The sequence below is a fragment of the Oreochromis niloticus genome, linkage group LG10 (genome assembly GCF_001858045.2).
Source record: "Oreochromis niloticus isolate F11D_XX linkage group LG10, O_niloticus_UMD_NMBU, whole genome shotgun sequence".
Lineage (NCBI taxonomy): Eukaryota > Metazoa > Chordata > Actinopteri > Cichliformes > Cichlidae > Oreochromis > Oreochromis niloticus.
Genome location: NC_031975.2, coordinates 9,326,679 through 9,349,610, shown reverse-complemented (window position 1 = coordinate 9,349,610; position 22,932 = coordinate 9,326,679). Strand labels below are relative to the sequence as shown.

The 22,932-nt window shown below is 41.3% G+C and overlaps 1 protein-coding gene across 2 annotated transcripts in view; it reads left to right on the top strand.

Moving 5' to 3' along the window:
- Positions 1-1,260: 1,260 nt before the first annotated feature.
- The window catches only part of flrt1a (fibronectin leucine rich transmembrane protein 1a), a 42,852-nt gene continuing 21,180 nt past the window's right edge, over positions 1,261-22,932 (top strand). Inside the window, exon 1 of one of the 2 annotated variants that reach the window (XM_005471958.4) lies at positions 1,261-1,847. The gene's annotated coding sequence lies outside the window, so the exon portion shown is untranslated. Of the gene's footprint in view, positions 1,852-22,932 lie in introns of both variants that reach the window. The other variant, XM_025910968.1, reaches the window with a different exon arrangement.

Here is a 22,932-nt window from a genome sequence, read left to right as displayed (position 1 = left end):
GCCACAGCAGTGACTGCACCCATCGATGACTTACATGCACATAATCTCAGATAGCTCAGTTGATGATGGGGTAATGTTTCTTGTGACACATGTCTAAGGGCAGCGAGCGCATTCAGCTCAGCACTGACACTGTTTGCCAGGGGCATGCGCCTTTGATAAACAACTCTGACAGCTACAAACAAGCTTTCTTACTCAAAGCACATGTCACAGCATTTTTATGAAAGCGTGGCAGCTTCGGTTGGAGTTCTGCGACTCCACCGTGGGCATCATTCAGATTAGGATTATTAAGCGGCGCATTTCCAAACATAGCAGATATGCATCAAGTGAAGAGATGAGGAATGGCACAGAGCTGAGGAACGACACGACTCAAACAGGTTTTTGTTTAGGTTGCGGCCCTCCTTGCCTTTCTGTCAGGCTTTATTTGCCACTCAGATGTTACAGTAATTGTTTCCCCGAGAAGCACTGACATAAATTTGATGCGCTGTGAGCACAGGAGTGTGTGATGGCATTGAAAACTATGAGGAGCTGAATTTTTCATTTCTCAAGGTCCCGCTGAATCACTACAGTAATGCAACAGACTGCTGCTCTGCTCTTATAAGAGCCACAGATTTTTGCATACAGGTTTGCCTTTTATGTACAAAAATCTGCCTCCCACAGAATATAAATTAGGGAGGTGAAACAATATTAAAGCTGTGGAAACAGCGTACTTTATGTACGTATAATGAAAGGGAGGGTGAGGAGATGCCAAACCTAAACACGCCAGCTGATTCGTGGACAGCTCTGTAGCTGTATTGGTTTTAGATAGAGAACTGAGATGCAAGCAGCTGCTCTGATTTCAGCCTTGCCAGCGAGCTCCACACTCACAGTGCTCACGCAACTCAGTTCCTCCCACAGAGAGCTGTGGTCCACATCACTCTGGAGACTGGAACAGATTTGAGGGCCACTTTAAAAATGTTCTTTGTCAAGGGTTGGACTAACAGTGCCTGGTTGGACAGAATCATTAACTGGCAAACATGCTTCCCAGATCAGAGTGGAGCTCTAATTACAGTATGATCATCTAATCATAGAGAACAAGGAAAGACAAAAAAGGGACCTCCATTAGTTAAAGCGAGAAAGGGAGAATGACTCAGAGCTGCAAGATAGATAGATTTGTGAAATATGCACGGTATGATTCAGTCTCATTCTAATGGCAAATAGAGGAAAAGCGTTCACAAATGTGTTTCAGCTTGCTCCTCCTTCTCCTTTAATCCTATCCATCCTTTTACGCCTCAGTCTTTCTCTCCTCTGCTCCTCTTCTTCAGTCTCAGTCGGCACATTGGAGTGGATTTCTTTTTTTTCCTCTCTCTTTCAGGAAAAAAATAAATAAAACAGCGTCTCGGGGGCAATTTATTGAGTGCAAATAGCAGATAGAGCTGAGAGCCAGCGTATTTTGGAAAGATGCACGGGTGAGCAGGCACGGACCGGTCCGGTGACTAATTACCATAATAAGGCGCACAAGTTCGCCGGCGAGTCAGGCACGTTTTATTTCTCCGTATTTCCATGTAGCCAGTGCCGCAGCGGGGAGATAATCGGGCGGAGGGAGCAGTTACAGAGAGTAGACAGAGGGAGAGAGAGAGAGAGAAGAGCTGGCAGCACATGATCACACAGGGTATCCAGTCACTGATCAACTGGAGCGTTCATAATTACGCTGGCGACAACATATGGGAATACAACAAGGCGAGATTGTGGTCACACCTGGTTCTGGAGGACACCGGAGGACCCGTGCGGGGACAGAGGCGGCCAGATCTCGGGGACTTTGCATCAAACAGTCGAGAGAAAAGCGTGGCATCCGAAAGCAGCATCATCCGGTAGGTGAGCCTTGATTGATGTGCGCGGACTGCCAATATGCTTGTCATCATCCGATGTGGAAAAGAAAAAAAGAAATCATCTGTTTTATGGCGCGTTATAGCCCAACAAGTACCTGACACACACACACACACACACATTTATTTATTTTTTATTTATTTATTTTTTTTACCATGCATATATTGGTTTTGTGTTTGTGCCACGGTTCAAGAAGCAATTAGGTCTGTCTGGGAAACAATACAATCGGCTCTTTGCAAATGCCAAACCACTTGATTGAGGATGCGGGTTTCAGTGGATAACTGGCAGTTATACACACATATATATCTAAGCAGTGGTTCTCGATTCGGAGGCCCCGCTTGGATATATATTCAAACAAAAGGGAAGGCACACCATAAAATCTACGGGGATTAGGTGGTGATTGGCGCACATCTACATGCAAAGAAAAACCAGCTTAGTGAAGCAGCAAAGGCGTAAGTATACAGCTGAGGTATTTCATATTTACATGTGTAATGTGGATGTGGAGGAACTATGTGTGCTTTTTAAATGTGCAACTGGGTCTTGCTGCAAAACAGTGTTTCCAAGAATCAGTCAGTTTACGGAAATCCTGTATACTCCTCATCCCAGCTCCTTGGATGAATCAAGACTGTAAAGTTGGTCAGGTGAGTTGTAAAAGCCCCACCCATTTGCTAAATTTCGACTGACTTGTGCGATAAAGGCTTGCGGGCAGAATTGGTGCACATATTACAAACGCAGCAGCCACCCTCCCACCATGTACGCCGATTAAAATGTCATTAAGTTGGGGAAAAGAGATGGAATCAGCACAAGATGTAACAAACTGAAGCCTACAAAAAGAGAAACAGTTGCTTGTGCATTAATAGCTTTTTTTCAACTTACTGCTTTGATATACAAAAAAGTGAACAAAATGCAAAAGAATAGTGGGAGAGATTCCAATTTTGCAGGGTCTTTCTACACCATCAGAATATAAATGTCCTGTATTTGCACAGGTTCCAGTCGTCATCAATAGATTTTTACACATGAATATGCAGAACCTGTGACAAGTCTTTGGGCTCTGAGGCTCACGTGTTTGAGGAACAGTGCTACTGACTGACTCAGTTTTGGACTCTCTCAAAAGAGGGGCGACATTCCCCTCCCCCAAATGTATCAGATAAACATTTGCTATGCCAGCTTCATATTTTAAAAATGTCTCTGTATTTGTAAATGGAAATTGAGAGCCGGATATCCACTGGCTCCTGCAAAAAACACTGGCTATCTGTCTGTTGGATTCTCAGATTGCGTTGCGCCAAACTGTCTCTTTAGCAACTCTGAGGAAAACCATTTTCAAGTATTAGTCTCTCTCCATGGAAGGATTTGATGAGGTTGAGCAACCCCATCTTACTTGGACCAAATTTCTCCTGCAGCTTATTGAATAGTCTAGTGAACTTTACAAGCAACCTTTGACAAAAGTCCACAGAGGGGCACTTGATGAGCAAAAATAGCAAAAAAAAGGACACACATGAAAAAGGAACTGCACAGGCCTGAGACATGCCTGCTGCAATAACTTAATCTAACCTGTGCACATGGCACTCGAGCGATAGACAAACAGATGGCATCTCCAAAGGAATTCATCTCGTGAAAGTTGGAAGAGGTATTCCTGGATAGGTTACCCTCTGACTTGCTGGCACCGAAGCCTGGGACTGGCAGTGATGATGGCAGGCATGTTGAATGGCCTCGCTGATTACATCGCTCACTCTTGTGACTTCTCCACACCTTTTTTTTTTTTTTTTTGTGATTTTTTAAAGCCTTAAGAATCCATGGTGGTTGCTCTGTAGCTGTGATGCTGATGCTGCACAGCGTTGCTGAATTGATTTGCATTTCCTCATCATACATCAATAGAAGCAAGCAGTTGAGATTTGCAATTGCGTGATGAGCTCGGGCACAATGCGGCCTCTTCCCGTGCTATTAGATGCCCGGTCATTAACATGGTTATTGAATAGTGCTGCTTTCTAATTCATTCTTTTGTGGACGGTGGAGGAGGCACAATATAATGTAGTACGACTGCTTTGTAGCATGAGAGTCTTTGTGTGATGTTTCCAGTGTGTTATTTGGCGAAGTGATCCTCTGCTACTACAAAACCCAGAGTGGAGCGCAAGGATACAAAAGTTTATTTGGAAGGCACAATACCTTTTATAGCCAGGAGGGTCCAAAGAGTGGCCCACTGTCGCCTGTTGTAACACTGTGAAAACAGTGTATACAGACATTTGTCAGAGCTGCTGCGTTAATTACTTCACTGCATTAAAGGAAAAAAGATATGTAAAAACAGAATACATTGTAGGATGATTAATGTCTTTGGTGAGATATGTAATAATGTATGGGAGGCCATTCATTATTCCATTTGGCCTCGGGGCTTACTTTCCGTAATGATCAGCTTGCTGTAAGTGTGCCTTACTTGGCAACCTGTGGCAGATCACAAAGTCGTGCTGCTGCTGCCAGTGATAAGCCGGTCCCAAATCATTAGGGCTCATTTCAATTGGCTGTAAATGGAAGGTGACATTACCCGCTGACATATGGCTTATTGATGCTATTGAAGTGTGACTGAGCACGCGGTCATTTTGTCCTGGTTCCTTACAGGATTTGTTTGCCAAAATCGTGCAGAAAAGGCAAGAAAATAGTACATGGACGACTTCTGGCTACACGTCTGCAACATCGCAGCTTTAACTGAGACCTTGCTTCTTTTCCTTATATTTGTATTTTGTTTTTACCGTCAGAGACAACTCAGTCTTGCTGCAAAGCAACAAAATCACACAGGAGTGATGCAATTCCAGCACATCCTAGCTAGCTGGCCTCAGCTACAGTGCTGCCTGCTCACAGTGGGAATGCGTGAACTTCCCGTCCATAAAACATAACAGCAGAGCCATTATATTCATGACAGCACAGTCATTATAGGAATGACAGCCTTCCCGCTACCCATTGTTGCCATTAGAGCTGAAAAATTGATGGTTTGCAGTGTATTGGGCAGTAGGTGGAAACCTGTCAGAACACACTGGAGGTGGACTGAAAACCAGGATTAAAACAGCTCATCAAAATAAGTTCAAATTGATTTTGACGGAAAGCACCTATACTCGCTATTGACTCGTGCTGCTAATTGCAAGGTAAGTCATTCCGAGAATCTCACTGTGTTATTTTCAGTGTCATAGTGGTAAAAGAACGCTGATTAGGGACATGCTCGAGTACTAATCGTTATTATTTTTGATGAAACTGAGCACACTTCAGTTTCTCGCGAGGCCTTAACACGACAAAGCGGCGAGTGTTTATCATCTGTAGTGTCACAGGCATTGTGGCATCCTTTGTGCTTTCATGCATGCTCTCTTTCAGTAATCAGCGCATTGTTAAAAAACTAGTTTTTACAGCTCCTTTGTAAAGAGCTAAAATGTCCATAAGGACATGGCAGTTTAGGGATCCGTCATAGTTAAAATGCATTTTTGCCCCCCCCCCTTTGCTCTAATGAAAGCCGTTGGTGAACCACATGCCATTTGCAGCAGCACGAGCAGAAACACAGTCCCTCTCTTCTTCAGGGAACACATTTAGAGGGGAGGAAGGGAAGAAAAGGAGGTGTAGGCAGAGCTTTCTGGAACCAGCGTGGCCTTCAGTGTCAGTACCCTTGCCACAGGCCTGCGCTGAGCTGGACATCCTCTATCTTTGGCCATGACCACAAATTAATTAGTTGTACATTTGCAGGGTAAACAGCACGTTGAACTACTGCTGACAAAACTGAGGTTCATTGGATTAGTGTTAGTCAGCTGGCTGAGAGACAAGAGAAGGACAGCTTCTGACAGGATGTGTCTCTTTCTACCTCCAGTTTGTGACATCTCCATGTTACAGTTTTAAACATTCATCTATGTTGCACTAATGTCTTAAATTCTCTCACTGAAATGATAAACAGCCATTATCATAATTTTCATGTAAATGAAGGCGTTACCTCACCGTCTTTGTGTGACTTTTTGAGCAGCCATTAGCGTATTTCATTGGAGAAGAGTTGGCAACACCGTCTTTTGTGGATTTACCCAGACATTTATTGTAAACTTCCTGCCATCCTGTGCAGCAGACGCCTGAGTTTTATGAGTGCTATTTATTTGGCAGAGCGCGAACGGCGATATCAGCACATGCACTGCAAACCGAAATCCTTCCAAGGCAAATAAAATATCAAAGGACAGAAAAACATTTCAGATTGTTCACTAATTGCCGTCGATTGTTGTAATGTTGATTGCAAAACAGTTAGCTATACGATATTCTAATGACTCGGTATTAGCCAGCAGAAAATTATAAATGCTTTATTAACAGCTTGCAGTCTTTACTTCTGGAAAAAAAAAACAGAAAAGAGATTTTTGTACAACATCAAGCCTCGCACAATTATGCACAGCAGCTGACGACACCAGCTCTCTATATTGACTCTTTCTGCAAACTGGCATGTAATTGAAATGCCAGCTGAGACGAAAGAATTCTTTTCAGGTGCTGTGAAAAAACATTCAAATGTGACATTTTTAAAAATATTTTGGCTCCAAGAATCAAAATGGAACAACCACAAATGATTACATTCATGACATAATTCATGGTGGTCTATCCTCACACGAGGGGAACCAGAAATCTCACCTGTCAAAAAAGGAGTGAAGCCTGCGAGCCAGTTCAGCCAGGCTAACATGCCTCGCTCTCATCACATCTGATTTTAAGCTGCAGCGTTTGCCATCTCTCCATCTGACGTGTCATTGCCGCTGCTGCATGCCCTGCACCTCCAACTCCTGTTTCAACCCCTTCACCACCCCAACATCCACCTGCAGGCTCTGAGGGATGTTTACTCATAACCTCCCGGTTTCCACGTGTATCACATAATATATTTTGCAGGGAGCTGTGAGCCTTTATTCTGCTGATCTAATCAATCCTTCATTTAAACGTGAGTTGTCTGACTGAAGTGAGAAAAGCCCAACATTTATTTAGGCCCACTGAATTAGGGCAAAATGGATTCTCCCAGCTAAACAATGAGAGGAAGATTGCTGTGCTGAACTTCTAAACGGGGACGGAGCTGTCAGGAACGCAACCAAAGTGCTTGTTTTCTTCTTTTTGTCTTAAATCGTCACTAATAGTTCTTTTTTCCCCCCGTTTGAAGTGGTCAGCCTTTTGTGGAGAGTGATGGTGACGTTGAGGAGTTGGGGAGGCTCAATCTCAATACACATTTGCAAAACAAACTAATGAAGACACTTGGAACATGACGGGTGTTGCAGATTGGGTGGGGGACTTGGGGTTGGGGGGTGGCGTAATCCACCACTGCTGTTACTCTTAACAACCAGTCCTTTTGCTAAATGTGGAAAAGGCTTCAGCTCATGTTCTAAAATGGATTCTAGGTGCAAAAATGAGAAATTGGCAATTTAATGATATCATTAGAAAAGACCAGACAGGAACTGCTCTTCCTCCCCTGCTATGCCTCAGTCTAGTCTTACTGTGTGTGCACTGCATATCTTTTTCTGATTGCATCAGCTGTGTTGGTGATATAACCATTTACTGTGGTTGGAGGCTACAGAAACAAAGCTTCCTGCATTAATTTTGTCCATTTCAGTAGTTTGTACATCTACCATTTTCACAGGGAAAAAAAGCCTCTTGATGTTTCGGTCTTTGAAAAAACAGGAAGCAGGTTTAACATGGTGACGTTCAGAACAGTGCTACTTTGGCCACGCATGCAGAGCGACCAGTTCACGGACAGATGAAAGCTCGGCGCAGATGAAAGCTGCGCGAGGATGCGGGGTCATCACCGCGCTGTCACTGCCCAATAGCTGGCCTTACTTTTGGAATAAGTGATATTCTAGAGTCTCCTGAATTGAATGTCGAATAACAATAGTTGTGGGAACAGACATCAATGGCTCGAAGCTGCTCGTGTGAGCGCACTGAGCTGGAATAAAATCACAATTTGGCGGTCTCAAAAGAGCCTGCGTTGCTCTTCCACAGGCAATATTATTTCCTCCTTCATACATTGTATTGCCATGTTGAGAGAGTGAAAAAGCAAATTCTTTCAATTTTCATTCATTCTTCATTTTAGTAACAGGCTCAGGGTACACATGATGAAGGAGATCTAGTGTAGATAACGTCTGGAAGAAGTAATGAAAAAAATCCAAACTTCTGCCTGGAAGAAACGCTAGTGAAATAGAAGAAAGACACACTGATACTGATATCTTATAAACAATATGTAGCTCATAACTGCTGTTATACAACACAGAGCGCCACTGCTGCACAGGAAAACACTGCTTATGTTAGGTCGACGGTGCAGTTTTGTACATGTTCATGCTATCCTAGATTTTTTATTGTGTATCTCAGGCAAAAACTGTTGGGATTTGAGGTCTAAGGTGAAGCTCGCTTACTGATAATTATTATCTGAGTGAGTGATTTTCAAAGTCGATTTAAAAACGCTGAGACCTTTCGAGTCTAAAATGCAAAAACAGCGGCCGTTAATGGTGTTTTTCTCAAATATGCTGCAGTGCTAAATGAGACATGAAGTAGGCTTTCTGAGGCCCCAAAGTATTGACACTGCTGAATCCAGCGCTAGTCTCTGAATGTATCTTTTAAACCTTCTTGTGTGCTTTAAATCAAAGAAACAAGTATCTTATGAAAACCGTAAGCTCGCGGGCTTAGTTTTGTTTGTCAGTAATCAAGCTTGATCCCACATCTCCTGACAAAATATACACAGATATTACAAAAAAAAAAAATGGCAGAGCCACCCAAGCTTCAAAGGGCTGCTCAGATGTGAACTATAGCATGAGCAAAAATGAATTAAATATTAAAAGCTTCCCATGAGATGAAATGCGATTGGCGGGTGAAGCCGCATGTGTCTTGTCCACTCATGTAACATGAAAGGTTTAAAGAACTCTACTAATCTGTAAATCTGCCGCAGCTGAGCAAAGAATATATGGAACAACTTCACATCGAATCCAGTGTGCTGAGTTACAGTGTTTTCCAAAACAACGGCAGACATGCTGCTGACCTTTTTTTTTCTTTCCTTACAGTAATTTACTCTGTGGCTGTTGATTGATGGCCTCCAAGTCAGAGAGAGCAATCATGACACCAGATTTTATACAGTATGTTTTTAGTGCAGCGGTGCTCCTTTAAGGCTTCACAACAATCTTCATTCATCACACGCAAGTGGAAAATGAGCTTTTGCTAAAAACAAAAAACGCACATACACACACAAAAAAACGGATGCTTCATTTTCCCGCTGTTTACTAGTCGTTGTAGTTTGAGGGAACAACCCATTGCACCCCTCCCCCTCCACCATTTACTTCCTGTGCTCATGAAGATGAGACCATCAAGATGAGTCCTTTTGCATCCCATTTTTCACTCGCATTGATGAATTTGTATTTCCATCATATTTTGGAACCTGTTTGTCATTGCTGGCACAATAAACCGGGGCCCGCGCCTGCTTAATTAGAGGAGGAAAAGTGAATCCGAACCCAAAGGGATGACTGTTTTTGTTCTGGCTAAAATGAGCCTTTTTTTCCCCTCCCAAGGAGCTTCTCTTTCTACAGCGGAGCTTTATTTTTCCCCAGTCTGTGCTAATTAGTCGGAGGAGTACTGTAATGAATACTGCAACAGGTGGTGGGTAAATGTGTAGTCCTCTGCAAACAAAGCAATTCAAAGTATGCATAAAATACCACGTTGCTGTATATGGTTAATGTCATGGGAAACCCTAGGGTGCACTCATTTGGACTAATGTATTAGGAATCACTGTGTTGCGGCCTGCATATTTAGCAACTTTTCCATCAACATGAAAAATGGTTAGTCATATTTCCCTTCCACATCACGCTCGCCTTCTCGCTCCTTTTTCCTTCAGTGTCGTTTTCTCCTTTTCTCTGTGATGTCGAGCCCTCTTCTTTTGAGCTGGTGTGTTTTTTTTTGTTATCATCAGAGAGACAAATGAGAAACAAGAAAGAAAGAGAGCCTCGGGGCTCGTGTCCTCACATCATCGCCACCCCCTTTATCTCTCCCCGCTCTTCTTCTTCTTCTCCTTCTCTATCCTCCATCTTTCCGTCTTCCTGAGTGACAGCTGGCAGCCAGTAGGGTACAGTGGGCATGCCAAACCAAGTGCAGATATTTGCCAAGTGACTTGAGAAAATACACATTTGAACGTGACTGACTCATGCATGCTGTGGATCCTCCTTTTGCTGCTCTTTTATTTCCTTTCGGTTAGCTCAAACAGCGTGTGCGGCGCGCATTACACTCCTCGGCTGCCCACGGATCTTTGTGGTCATTAAAACATGTACGTCCACAGAAGGCTTGTAAATGAATCCGGTTGGACGGTCTTGAAGCAGAGGCCGCGAAGGCAGCTGCCATAAAATCGAGCTTTGAAAGCGCAGCATGTGGACAAGAAATGATTAAAAAAAACAGTTGCATGTGTATTGATTTTAAAACTTTGAATTTTTTTTGGAAACACATATTCATTCGTGATGGAGAAAGACTACTCGCTTAGAATTTGACTCAAATTAAAGAGTAATTGACCTCTAATGCTGTGACTCCTGCACATTTACAGAGCTTCACACTTCAAACAGCACAGCTTCAGCTTAGCCGAGTCTTATATCTTATCACTCAGCATGCCATATGTGACATGCTGAGTTATAAGTGGTGTTGAAAAACACGAGGAGCAGCCATGAAAAAGGAGGATTATTCTTTAATAATTTTCACAGAATTCCCTAACGGCAGGCTGCTTTCTTTTCATTCCTTCGCCCTAAATGGGAATTGACATTTGGGTCAGGTTCTCTGGGTGATGAAGAGTGAACAGAGGTTCTGAAAATCCAAGATTAGTGTTGCATGGAGGCCTGATTGATGAATTTTACAGCAGTTTATGGAGGTGCACAGGTCAGTGATTGCAAACAGGGAATTACAGGAAAAAACGATTGCCTACATAGAGAGTACAAGAAAATCAAAGCATACAAGAGAAAGGGAAACACACACGCGCACACTCACACACACATCGCATGCCCACGGCGAATATCAATCTGTAATCTGGGATTATTCTAGTACAGAAGGAGGGCATTTCCAGCACTTTATACTATGTGGGAATACACAAAATGCACAAAAAGGACAAAAAAAAAAGACAAAACACAAGGCTGAACCTTGAGGGATAAAGCAAGACAGGCGGTAATGAAAAATCAGTGATACAGAGATTTGTTGTTTTGCTTTGATGGGCAAGACAGACAGATAGAGGGAGAGGGAGAATCCAATTCTGAGCCCGAAACAACAGCAACAATAATCCGCTGGAGGCAAGAAACACTTCACAGACGTTTCAGTATACATCTGATTTCTGCGCGAACGTTCTATTGGTGCCATTAGCACGAGTTCAACATCCAGCATCATAACACTGATTGCTCCAATAACAGTTGGGACATTTGTATAATTATCCGAACAGACAGGAAGCCTTTACACTACATGGCATTATGTGGCTTTGCAGCGCAGTGAAAAGCTGATGGAAAAGAGGCTGCTTTATGACATATAAAAGAGAGGCTAGTGGCGAATGGTGGAGCAGAACAGGGAGAGACTGCTGCTCTTTATGGTGGAGACATCTTGGTAATTAATCAGCATCAATTTTGATAATGGAGAAAGAGTGTAGATCTAATTAAAAAATACACACAGGAACATTTTCTTCCCGTTTTGTAAATAACTAAAACTAAAAACTTTGGGTTTTAGATCAATGGGCAGCCAAAACAAGACTAATTAATCTCATCTAACAGAGAAGAATACATGTTTGCAAGTTCCAGCCTTGATCTTTATTGTCTTCACTTAAATTATATGTAGTATTTTTGGTCAGTTGTGGCGTGCACTAAAAGCAGAGAGGCTATACTGGTGTAGCATGTTGGCCTGCTAATGCTGCTCCACACTCAAATCATTTAAGTCACACTTGGGTTTCAGTGGTCATTGGGATTCCTTTTTACAAGCCCACTGATCAATCAATCTCGTAATTCAATCTCCCCCCGGTCAATCGTGTTTAGATGAATAATTCACAAACCATCACAGAAAGCTTGGTGAACTGGCTCACAAGTAGGCCGCTGCCCTTTAACTGCAAAGAGACGTGAATGCAATAAGTCCAAAGGAAAACCAGATAACATGAAAATGCATTTTAAGACCCGTCTCATCTAGCTGGGTGCTGCTGTGGGTTTGAACTTTCACCTCTGTGAATTTTATGGATGAGAAGCTGTTTCCTCTCAGTTTTCTAAACTTTCAGGAGTAAATGCTCACAGAGCCCGAGTGTTGCTGTATCTCTGCTGTGGAGTTTCAAAATAAAGGCAACCTTTTGATTACAGTCTGTGAAATAGAACTATTAAAGTTCTCAAATTGTTCCTGAGTTTTTACCTCTAAAAATCATTATCAAAAAATTTATATTTATATATTGATAGTTGTTTGTATTTGTTTTTCTCTTCTTCACCATTTTTGATTCATTGATGTGCAAAATTATAACAGATTCTGTGCACCGCGACGTGGACATGTTTGAGATTTGAGTCGCTCATGCAACTCTAAAGTGACGCTCACGATTCAGATGAATCATCTGCATTCTTGCGTTCCTATAAATATTAAATATAACTTCTAAAATATCTTCAACTGCCAGTTAAAGTGCTCGTTGTCATTTTCAGTATTCAGTTTTAGTGTATGGAGAAATTAAGCCAGATTTTCAGGGGCTTTGTGTTAAACACACAAAATTAGGGCAGGAAGATAATTAAAAGAGGAGGAGGATTACTTGGGTAAAATTATATTTAAATATAGAATAATAAGCCTCTGTAATGGTGCTGTAACTTGATTGTACAACAGTAGCACGAGTTGGCACAGTGCATTTAGTGGTTAATACATCACATTGCATGTAATTACTGGGACCGTTGTATTATAAAAGTCAGAGTTTCAAAATTTCAGCTCTTTAACACGACAAATGACACATGCATTACATCACAGGGCTGTATTACGTACATTTTTTACATGATAAACTACCACTTTTGCAAGTGCAAATTTATGCCAATAGCTTTGTTTTTCTCCCCAGTTTCCTGTTTCAGATTAATGCCTCTCATTTAGCTCTTGCATGCAGCCAGCCTATGCCAATCACATGCAGCATTCGTCTGTTCTATACTTTGCGGCACAAATGCAGAACACAGAAGCAATCAGAGCCTGTTGCACCGCCCACACTAGGTCAGATTACAGCGACACATCAGCCGCTCGCGGTGTGGACGCACTGTCAGAGTGCAATAACCGCCAGCCCACACAGACGGTGCCCAGATGGACAGGTTTACTGTTTCTGATTTCCTTCCCTCCTCCTGCCACTGAACAGTCCTCTCCCTCTGCTTCAGGCTTTGTGCTTTGTGAAATGAAGTGCGATGATCAATTGCGCTGAAAATTTCTCAGAAGGTTTAAAATGGAGTTCCGTGGCCCCGGCCTGCCTGCTGAATTTTTTAACTTGTGCACTGTGCACAAAGACAAATGACTGCCCTTTATGGAACTGCCTTAAGCAGTTTGATTATTATACTGTAGGAGTTTAATATTAAAGAGGAGAGTTGTTAAATATACAAAAACATAACATTTTGTGATTTATGATCTTTGTGGAAAATTTGATCATATCTTTTTTATGAAACTATCTGGTTTCTCTGGGTTTTTTTTAAACTAATAAAATGGAAGTCCTATGCATGTATTTTCACAGCGTCACAGTTGGTCATGTGGCCATGGATTTCTTCCAGTACACACACTTTCTGAGAATAAAGGAATTGGATTGGAGATTAAAAAATACCAGGAAAACATAAAATTTCTTGACATTTAGGTTATTGGTTTTGTGACTGCAGAGAAGGTTTATGGCAGGGAGCTTTCTCAGAGGCCAAAAGAAGACAAAGAAAGCTAATCTCACTTAGAAGGGTAAAATCAGCTATATACCTAATGAAGTATTATACTGTGGTCAATGAGGTAGAGGCACTGCAGTGAGCACACACAGCGTGCACGCATGTGTGTATGCACAGTTTGTGTGAGTGCGCTTTGTTATATGAGTGGGGGTTTGTTTGTCAGGAGGTTGCAGTGATAATGTTGGCATCAAGACGTGAAGTCTTTCAAGGGAGATTGAGCAACGTTAGGGTGTAAGGGCGAGAGAGAGCAACGTCTACTTCCAGGACTTTCCACACAGTAGAACTAACAGCAGCTCTGGGAGGATGTATTTATGCACTTGGAGCTAACAAAGCTGAACCTTTAATCAAAGTTATTACAATTCCTCCTCAGGGAAACATGAATACATGTATGTGAAAAAACATTGTTAGGGGGCTCTTTTTGCTCACTTTTGCTTGAGTTGTGACAATAAACGGTTTGCACTTTACCGCCACGTTCTCGTTCTTTCACGTGGTGTGCTTATCTTTACTGCTCAAATGTTGTGGACCGCTCTGCCAGTTTTTGTATTATCACACACCACACAAACAGAATTTGGGTAAACGTTGTGCGATCGTGTGTGAAAATGAACATTTAATCTTTTTCCACCCCCCCATCTGGCCCTCTGCTGACATTTTAAATACTTATGCAATGCAAGTAACATAAATTATATGATGACAGTATTTGAAAACTGCAATGATATTTATACTATATACAGTGAGTAACATTAAAATGTAGACTAATCTGATACAGTAACGTGTTCATGAGCAGCATATAAGTCTTTTTTTTCTCCTCAAGAGTTAGTTGAGACCAAAAAGGAGGTAGAGGGAGGGTACATATTGGGCTTTAAATAGGATCCTAGATGAATAATTGAGTTGAACTGCAACTTGCATGTTTTTGCCATATCAGCTTTCAGGTGATAATATATTATGTTGGGTTTACAGCGTGTTTGTGCCTGAAGTGAAGAGAAAGAGGCCCGAGTGCAGTTTTTAGCTCATCAGGTTGAAGGACACATGGGCTCATGCCACAGCAAAGGCATCCATTGTTTGTCCGTCCTTCTACAATTCAAAAGGATTGCTACAGGATTGGTCCGAGTTCAATCAAACTTCATCAATGATTACCTAATGGGTCCTAACCCAAACTGTTCTCAAGGCTTTACAGGCAGTTTTCTATTTTCTCTGCGTAGCCTTCATGCTCATTACTTCCAGTTTCTCCAATTCATCCTCCTCATGTACTGAACAGTATTCAATTTAGATCATTTAGCAAAGTTAACATAAGATTCTCAATGCGTAAGACAAACCTGCACAAAAACATAAAGAACTTCCAAATGATGGGATACCTTGAAATACCTTGTAACCTATTAGATCAATCAGGATTTTAATTTTCCTGCTCATGGAGGGAGTGCCTCCTACATTAGAAAGGTGTGCTGTAATCACCATTATGCTAACATCAGTAATACTGTTGAAGTGTTTATTCTCTTTAATGCTTTTTAGGGCATTTGTTACCACTGACCATGTAGTCATAATCCTCCTGAACCTAAACAGGATTCATTTGTCCTGGATGTGACTGTTTTTCAGTCTCATTAGCCTGTGCAACACAGCCGACTAATGACAAGAGAAATCATCACTTTTTCTGTACTTCACATATCACCGTAACCTGAGAACAGTGAGCAAACTGTGATTTTCATACCAAAAAAACAGGTTAATACAAACCACTTGATAGAAAATGGACATCAACATAGTGAATTCATTGAACTACAGTCTGATTTTCAATTACTTCTATTAACAGTCAGAGTTGCAGAATTGTTTGGAGAGTGCAGGTTATGCAGAACATCAATATAAAACATTCAGCATGAATTAGATGGGTGTATTTTCTATTCGGCATACTGTACCTATTCTTAGACTGATGGTTTAAATTTCAGCCTGCTGTAATTTATAGTTTAACAGTACAGTCATATTTGAATTGTTCACGTTAAATTTATTTGCTTTAAGCAAAAGAAAAGTGAATGTTTTATAACTATTACTGTAAATGAGTATGATTAGCAGTTCAGTAATTTAAAAACTTAAAATGTGCTTATTGCTCAAGTGAGATGTCTTGATGAGGACGTGTGTAATTAGTTCTGTAAAATGTGGTCAGTGTAATGTCCAGATACAAGTCAAGGTTGAGCTGCTCCATGGGCCCAAGTCAAGGGCGAGTGGTTTGAGAGATGACAGCTATATTTTCCCCACCAGGACAGCAAATGTCATCAGTCCTAAAAATATGGCAGCAGCAGTGCTGTGGTCAAAGGTCAAAATGGACAGAGTTCAAAAATAGAGTTTTTCCCAAAATGTAATGATAGCCATGGATGCCAGCAGGTTTACTGACAGAGATAAAAACCTGGTTGACCTCCCACAAGCCATATGGAGAAATATGAAATTTTGTGGCTTCAGTCACCACCACAGCAGCTGCTGATGTCATTCAAATCTGAATTCATTGAGTTTCAATACAGTGCACGTTATGCCATCAGAGTTTCGGTCTACCCTCAGTCAAAGATTGTCCCAGGTAACTAGTAGATGTAAGTTCAGTTAGTTAGTCAGCTATTGCATGTTTATCGTATTCATTTAATCTTAGAAAATGTATTCTTTGGTGCTGTGCCCGCGGGAGACTTTGAGTCTTTGACTGAGAGAGAATGCGAGAAGTGACATTGTTAAACTCAATAAATATTTGTAATCGCTAAATATAATATAAGACGTTATTTAAAAAATAAATATGAAAGTGCACACGTGTAGCAAGACAGCTGCTAATGACAACAACAAAAGCAGCCTTGATTGTAAATTAGGGGAAAAATACCAGTTCTGACAGTAACACTGTTTCTGTGTCAGGAGTGAATAAATAATGTTGTGAATAATTATTTAAAAAACTGTCCTTTTTATACAGGTTTCCACACTCCATCCACCTTCTTATATGCCTATTTGGGGTGCAGTAAACAAACAAAACGCAATAAATGAAGTTAAAGATGATTTAGTCTCGTGAGCCAGCAAGACGATTGCCTATCTAACGCTAGAATGAGCAGTCATACTAACAGGAGGCTCCTTACATGTTTCAAATAATAAGCCATGTTTGAGGCTGACAAATGCTAATTGAGTGTTTGCCTGTTTTTCTCTCAAAATGATCCCACACTTTGATTTTCCTGCCTGGCATACATTATTATTACACTGCCAGGACCAGCTGTGTGAATAATATTATCTTCCTGTGACTCACTGACCGAGGAAAACATTTCGAAGATGCTCCTGATCAACCGATGTCTAGATGACTGCGACGGTTAAGCAAACAGTTATAAAAATGTCCAATATAACAAATGGGTATTTCGAATTTTACAAAACAGTTTTGGTTTTTTTGGCTCCTAACAATCTGGGTATCTGGGACCATGTGAGGATACAATAGAGGCTTTTTTCCCATTAAGAACAGAGGAAGCCTCAAGAAAGAGGAGGAAACTATGCCTTCTGCCTCTCACCAAGTACTGCCAAGTCCTTCTGTATCATTTTATGCTTGATTTTCTTTTCCTATTACCTCATGAACAGACAGTATGGCAGCCCATGGGATATGTCAACATGCAGAGTCATTAAATTATTAGACCTCGTTTATTATTAACTCTGTAGCATACACAACTGGCAGCAACCTTTTAATATTCATACAGCTTGACTGTTCCCTACTGATGCTAAGAGGACCAAGAGGGATCAGATTAATGCTGCACACATGCAGGCGGACTATGACAATCGGGTACATAATTGGACATATAGCTTGTAACTAATGGAAAATGCACACATGAAGGATCTTTAGAGCTGAAGATGTTCGGTGCAGCACCGTGGTCAGATTGACGTGGCCCGTTAGATTAGATCAGCTTGAGCTATTTCTGTCTTTTTTTGGGTCCAAACTCGCTGCAGGCAGGAGAGGTTGGAACACTGTCCGCTCGGCTGAGTGGTCGAGTGAAGGCGACCCGTCACGCACACAGAAAAGACTTTTTAGAACAAACATTTTTTTAGTTGGGGGGAGTTAAAGCTTTCAGTGAATTGCACCTCATCTGAGCTGCAGGCCTCCAAACAGAGAGAATAAGCTGGTATATTGGTCAATGCTACAATGACAGAGAAACGTTAATAATGCAGTTGGGACGGCGATATTGCGATCTCTTGCTTTCTCGTGGACTTGTAAATTTGTCGTTAAAAAGCAAGAACAACAAAACCAGAATGATCCAGACGTGAGTCATCTGCAAGATTGGTCTATGTTTTCTGGATGCCCTTTGTCCCTCTCTATTCTTATCCTGCCTAATTTCCTCTCTGTCTCACACGTTCTTTTTTTTGTCCCCCAGCATGTTGACCTTGTCCCCTATTCCACCTTGTTCGATCGTGAGATACTCCACAAAGTAGTATGTGTGACTGTGTGTGTGAGTGTCTGTGTGAGAGGAGGGACAAAGAAGAAACACAGTGGCGAGAGAGAGAGCAGTGAAGAGAGAAGGAGGAAGAGAGAGAGCAGTGAGGTGTCCAGCACTTAAATTGCCTGTTTATTTCCAGTCATTGCATCAATTACACTGATACAGCTTAAAAATGGGCCCCTCTGTTTGTGTGTATGTGGGAGATGGGGGGTGGAATAGAAAAACAATTAGGAATGATAGATATGGAGATTTTTTCATGCTGTAGTATGCAGTTTTATGCTTTGTGCGAGTCACAGAAACACACAAGGGGACAGAGAAAAGAATTTTTGTTCTGTTACCAGGCAGAAAAGGAGTGGAAACTACATTTCACTTGTGATCTGTTTGACATCTAATTGCATGTGCGTGAAGAGGGCTGCCTGGGTGTGTCTGCATGTGTGTGTTATGTGGGGTCTGCCTGTGGCTGCCCTGAGATCGGGTGCGTGATCGTCTGCTCTCTGGAGAAGAGGGGCGTGCCTGTGACAGGCTGCAGTGATTAGTGGAGCTCAGCAGGCAGAATATGTCAGACTCAGCCGACTCCATGAACCATTTCGGCCTGCAACTCTGCAATTTGTCTCCCACTTTGCATCATATAGCAGCCTCAATGCGGCTGCTCCATGCGCGTTTGAAACGCTCCCGATTGTCTCGCCTTGCATTTCTTTTTATGCCTCCTGTGGCGAGGTCGATTTGAAGCACTGATTGGTGAGATGCTACCAAATTACGTTTGCATGATAAGGCTTTTTTACAGGAAGGAAACATAATGATTTGAATACACTACAATTACAGCTTACTTTAGCTAATATGAGAGTAAATATTGTTTGAAGTCAATGCTTGTTAAGGAAAAAAAAAAACTTCTCAGGAGGTTTGGCTCCTCCAGCAAAGATATTATGAAGAGCGAAAATGAATTCAATTAGTGAAACTGAGCAAAATTACAAACTACACTTTAACTGTTTATGCCTTTGAATAAGTACTTACAGCACCTGCTTGTTCTATCATAGGCCAATGATCACCCAGACAAACACGTGCGGTTATACAAGATTCACACTCTGAAAGCAACCCACATTAACTCTCATATTTCTTATGCTTTGGTTTTCCTCTCAATCTAATTTTCATACGTGAACATGATTTACTGCATCTAAACTTGTTGACTGCTGCAGCACGTTACTGTGTAAATATACCTGAAATGTTGCTTCAGTCTGTTTACCTGCTGGTTTGTCCCTCTCTGTAAGTTACTATTTAAATATTACATATTGGAAAGTAATTCAAATTATTAGTATCTCACTGGAAAACTCAGCTTCTCAACACTTTTCTTTATTCTCAAACCCTGCAGCTCTTGTACTTGTAGAGCTCTTGTAGCTCTCGTCCACAGCATGTCTTTCATCCTGTCTTCCTTCTCTCACCCCAACCGGTCGCAGCAGATGGCCCCGCCCCTTCCTGAGCCTGGTTCTGCCGGAGGTTTCTTCCTGTTAAAGGGGAGTTTTTCCTTCCCACTGTCACCAAAGTGCTTGCTCATAGGGGGTCATATGATTGTTGGGTTTTTTTCTCTGTATGTATTATTGTAGGGTCTACCTTACAATATAAAGCTCTTTGAGGCGACTGTTGTTGTGATTTGGCGCTGTATAAATAAAACTGAATTGAATTGAATTGAATTGCAGAGTAGTGTACAGTGTGGTTTATGAAGCTTACATGTGATGCTAGTGGACATTAACGTTGCAAAACAATGCTTATTTACAGATGCAGTAGTTAATGAGCAACATTAGCATTCATCTGCTGTGATGTTTTTATCTAAAAACTGAAAGTTCATTATTGCCTTTTTTTTTTTAATCATTATTTTTTAAACTCTATTTATACTCTCTAACAACTCTTGAGGGAGTTGGTAGTTTGCAGCAATTACTACAGCATGTTTACCTGGCACTACTTAACTTCTGTTTGATGTTTAGCAGATAGTGTTTTTAGAGCTTTTTCTCTAGAAATACCTGATGCACCCACCAGCTGTTTAAACCTTTTTATTTGTGAGGGGCAGCCAGTCAGAAGAGAGCTGCCTTTAATGGGATAGAGTACCTAAAACTACTTGTTTCAGATTGAGAGACTGCATCAATGCCCAGAATAGGATAAATAAGGATTATTTGAACTGCAAATCATGCAAAGTTACCCTAGTAGAGTCCAAGAATAAAAACAGCAGGGAATGAGCTTAACAGGTCCTCTTTAAAGCTCTCTGAATCCAAGGGGATCTGCAGACTTGAGGTGCCAATTTTCTGCAGGTTCTTCACCCAGCCTATTTCTGTCACATTGTTTTCAGATTGTCATTTGAGAAGAATCAACAACTGCGCAATGATGCGCTAATGAAAATAATTATTACACTCACCACTGCTGAAGGAGCTATTAGATTTCCCGCATAGGAAATGTCAAAGTAAATCCATGTATTAGGAGGAACTACTTTTAATCAGCCTCTGAACAGCCAATCATACCGGCCTGGCTCATTACTGTCAAAAGCAGAGAGCATGAAAAACATGGATGGCAGATTTAGTGGCCTGCCTTCATCGCTCTGGGATGCATACACAGTTTTTATGGGAAGGGAAACAATTCATCACAGGGCAGTTCATCAGTGGATAACATTTAATTAACGTTCAAACGCGCGGACCTTTAAAACGCTACCCTCAGCTCACTCCTCTCGAGTTGTCTCCTCCGTTTGTTTCCTTCCCCTTAAATCTACACCTGTTCTTCTTCTTCTTCCCTCCTTGCCCTCAAAGTGTGATTGGTCTATTTACTCATCCGCTTTCACTCCAACACTGCCCCACTCTATTTTCACAGCTTCTCTTTTCCTCTCCACTCTATATTCCCTCCATGTTTACATTAGTTTCACTGGCAAGTCCTTGCAGCTCGCTCCCTGCCAATGTTTGTGTTTTGGTGAATGCTGCCCCCTATTTCCAGCATTTTATCATCTTAATTTCCCTTCAAACCAGCTCATTTATTTCCTTATATCCGTTTTTCTCTTTTTTTTTCTTTTTGTCCTTGTCCACCCCCACTCTTCTGCCCTGAATTAGCAGCATCAAGGCTGAGAATTAAAAGAAATGGCCGATCAGAGAGTGCAGTGGAAGAGGAAGCTATTGGAAAGGCTCAAAATGGAACCCACACAAGCAAATTGGAGAGTCGTAGCGGGCCTTGATGTAGAAAAGTCCACATAATAAGGGGGAAGAAAAAGAAAAAAAGAGTCCGACAGATTGATTCTGAATGAAATTAAAGAGGACGAGGGGGAGAATGAGATAGAGTAAATTGAGCATTACATACTGCATTACAGTGTCTCTTAATTAACCGTGTAAAAGCTTTCTTATTAGGACTGATGCACTCCTCAGTTAACGAGGAAAGAGAGAATGCTCTTTTAGTTGTCATTGAGAGCCTCGTAGGGAAGAAGTGAAACAACGACACACTAAATCCAAATGAGCGAAAAACAACTTCGAGATAATGATAAAGAAATCTTGCTGTAGTATGTTTTGTCTCAATTATCTGTCATCTTCGTCATCCCGGTCCACGCTGCTCTCCACCCCCTTCCCCGTCAGTGAATACACATTATGTGCAGCCGCGTTAAAAGTCTGATCACATCGCAGGGTATCTGTGTGAGAGCGAAGTGTGTATGTGTGTGAGTGTGTCAAATCACTTCAGCTTCAGGTTCTGCACCTTTGCTGTCTATCACCACCGAACCACTGCGAGGCAGAAGCAATTTCAAACAAATACATGCGCTCATTTGAATCTTTTATTTTTATCCCCAGACAGGAAGGACGCACTATAGCAACAGAGATTAAAAAAAACAAACCCTAACTTCAACACAGGCACTGATTTGTAAGCAAATCTAGTGATAATAAGACTAGACGTCGGCTTCCGGAGCATGAAATGAGATTGCAACGTTTAATAATTTGTTCAATATAGTTATTTGCTTTCATTCTGTTAATGACAGTTGTAATAATCTCACATCTGTGTTTTAAAAAGAAAAAAAATGAAGCTTTTATTTCTTTTTGAATTATGCTTTTAAATGAATATTTGAGCATGATGTGTGGTTTTTATCTTTTATAAGACAAGTCTAGAGAAACACAGCATGTTAATGCTTCACACATCAGAGCTGGACTAGCAGCCAGCTACAGTGTACGACGTGAATTATTGTGTTTTTTTTTAGTAATGTTACATTTTAGTTTACGAAAGCATGTTTTGAAGCTTTAGTTGTAGCGCACTGGCTCTTACCATGCTATGTTTTTGGAGCCAGAAATGATCATACTTAGATTAGAGACAGGAGAGCTCAATTATCAGCTAATGCTAACAAGCTACACCTAAAGACTTGGTGCAAGAAAACACGAGAACTTTGCTCATCAAAACTAGAGTTTAGGCTTCCTTGATGGTGTCTCAGTATATTTAACTTTTTTTAGTGCTCAAAATTACACCAAAACCACAAACACAGTCGAGGTACCGTGTTCTGTGACTTGACTTAGCCTAGCCTAGCTGAGCAGATACTTTCTGGTCCGCATCCATGTGTCAGTTAGTGTGGTCCCACCCAATCTCGTTAACCTTTAATAAAAATCTAAGAGAATATGAGAATGTATGATGTTGATTAAGCTACAGCTGGGAAAAAGTTAACTTAGCATAAAGCACAGAAATAGAACAATACCTAACCTTGCTAGGCTAATGAAGCCTGTGTGCATAAACTTAAAACTGTCCTTCAGAAGTCTTATATTATATTATTA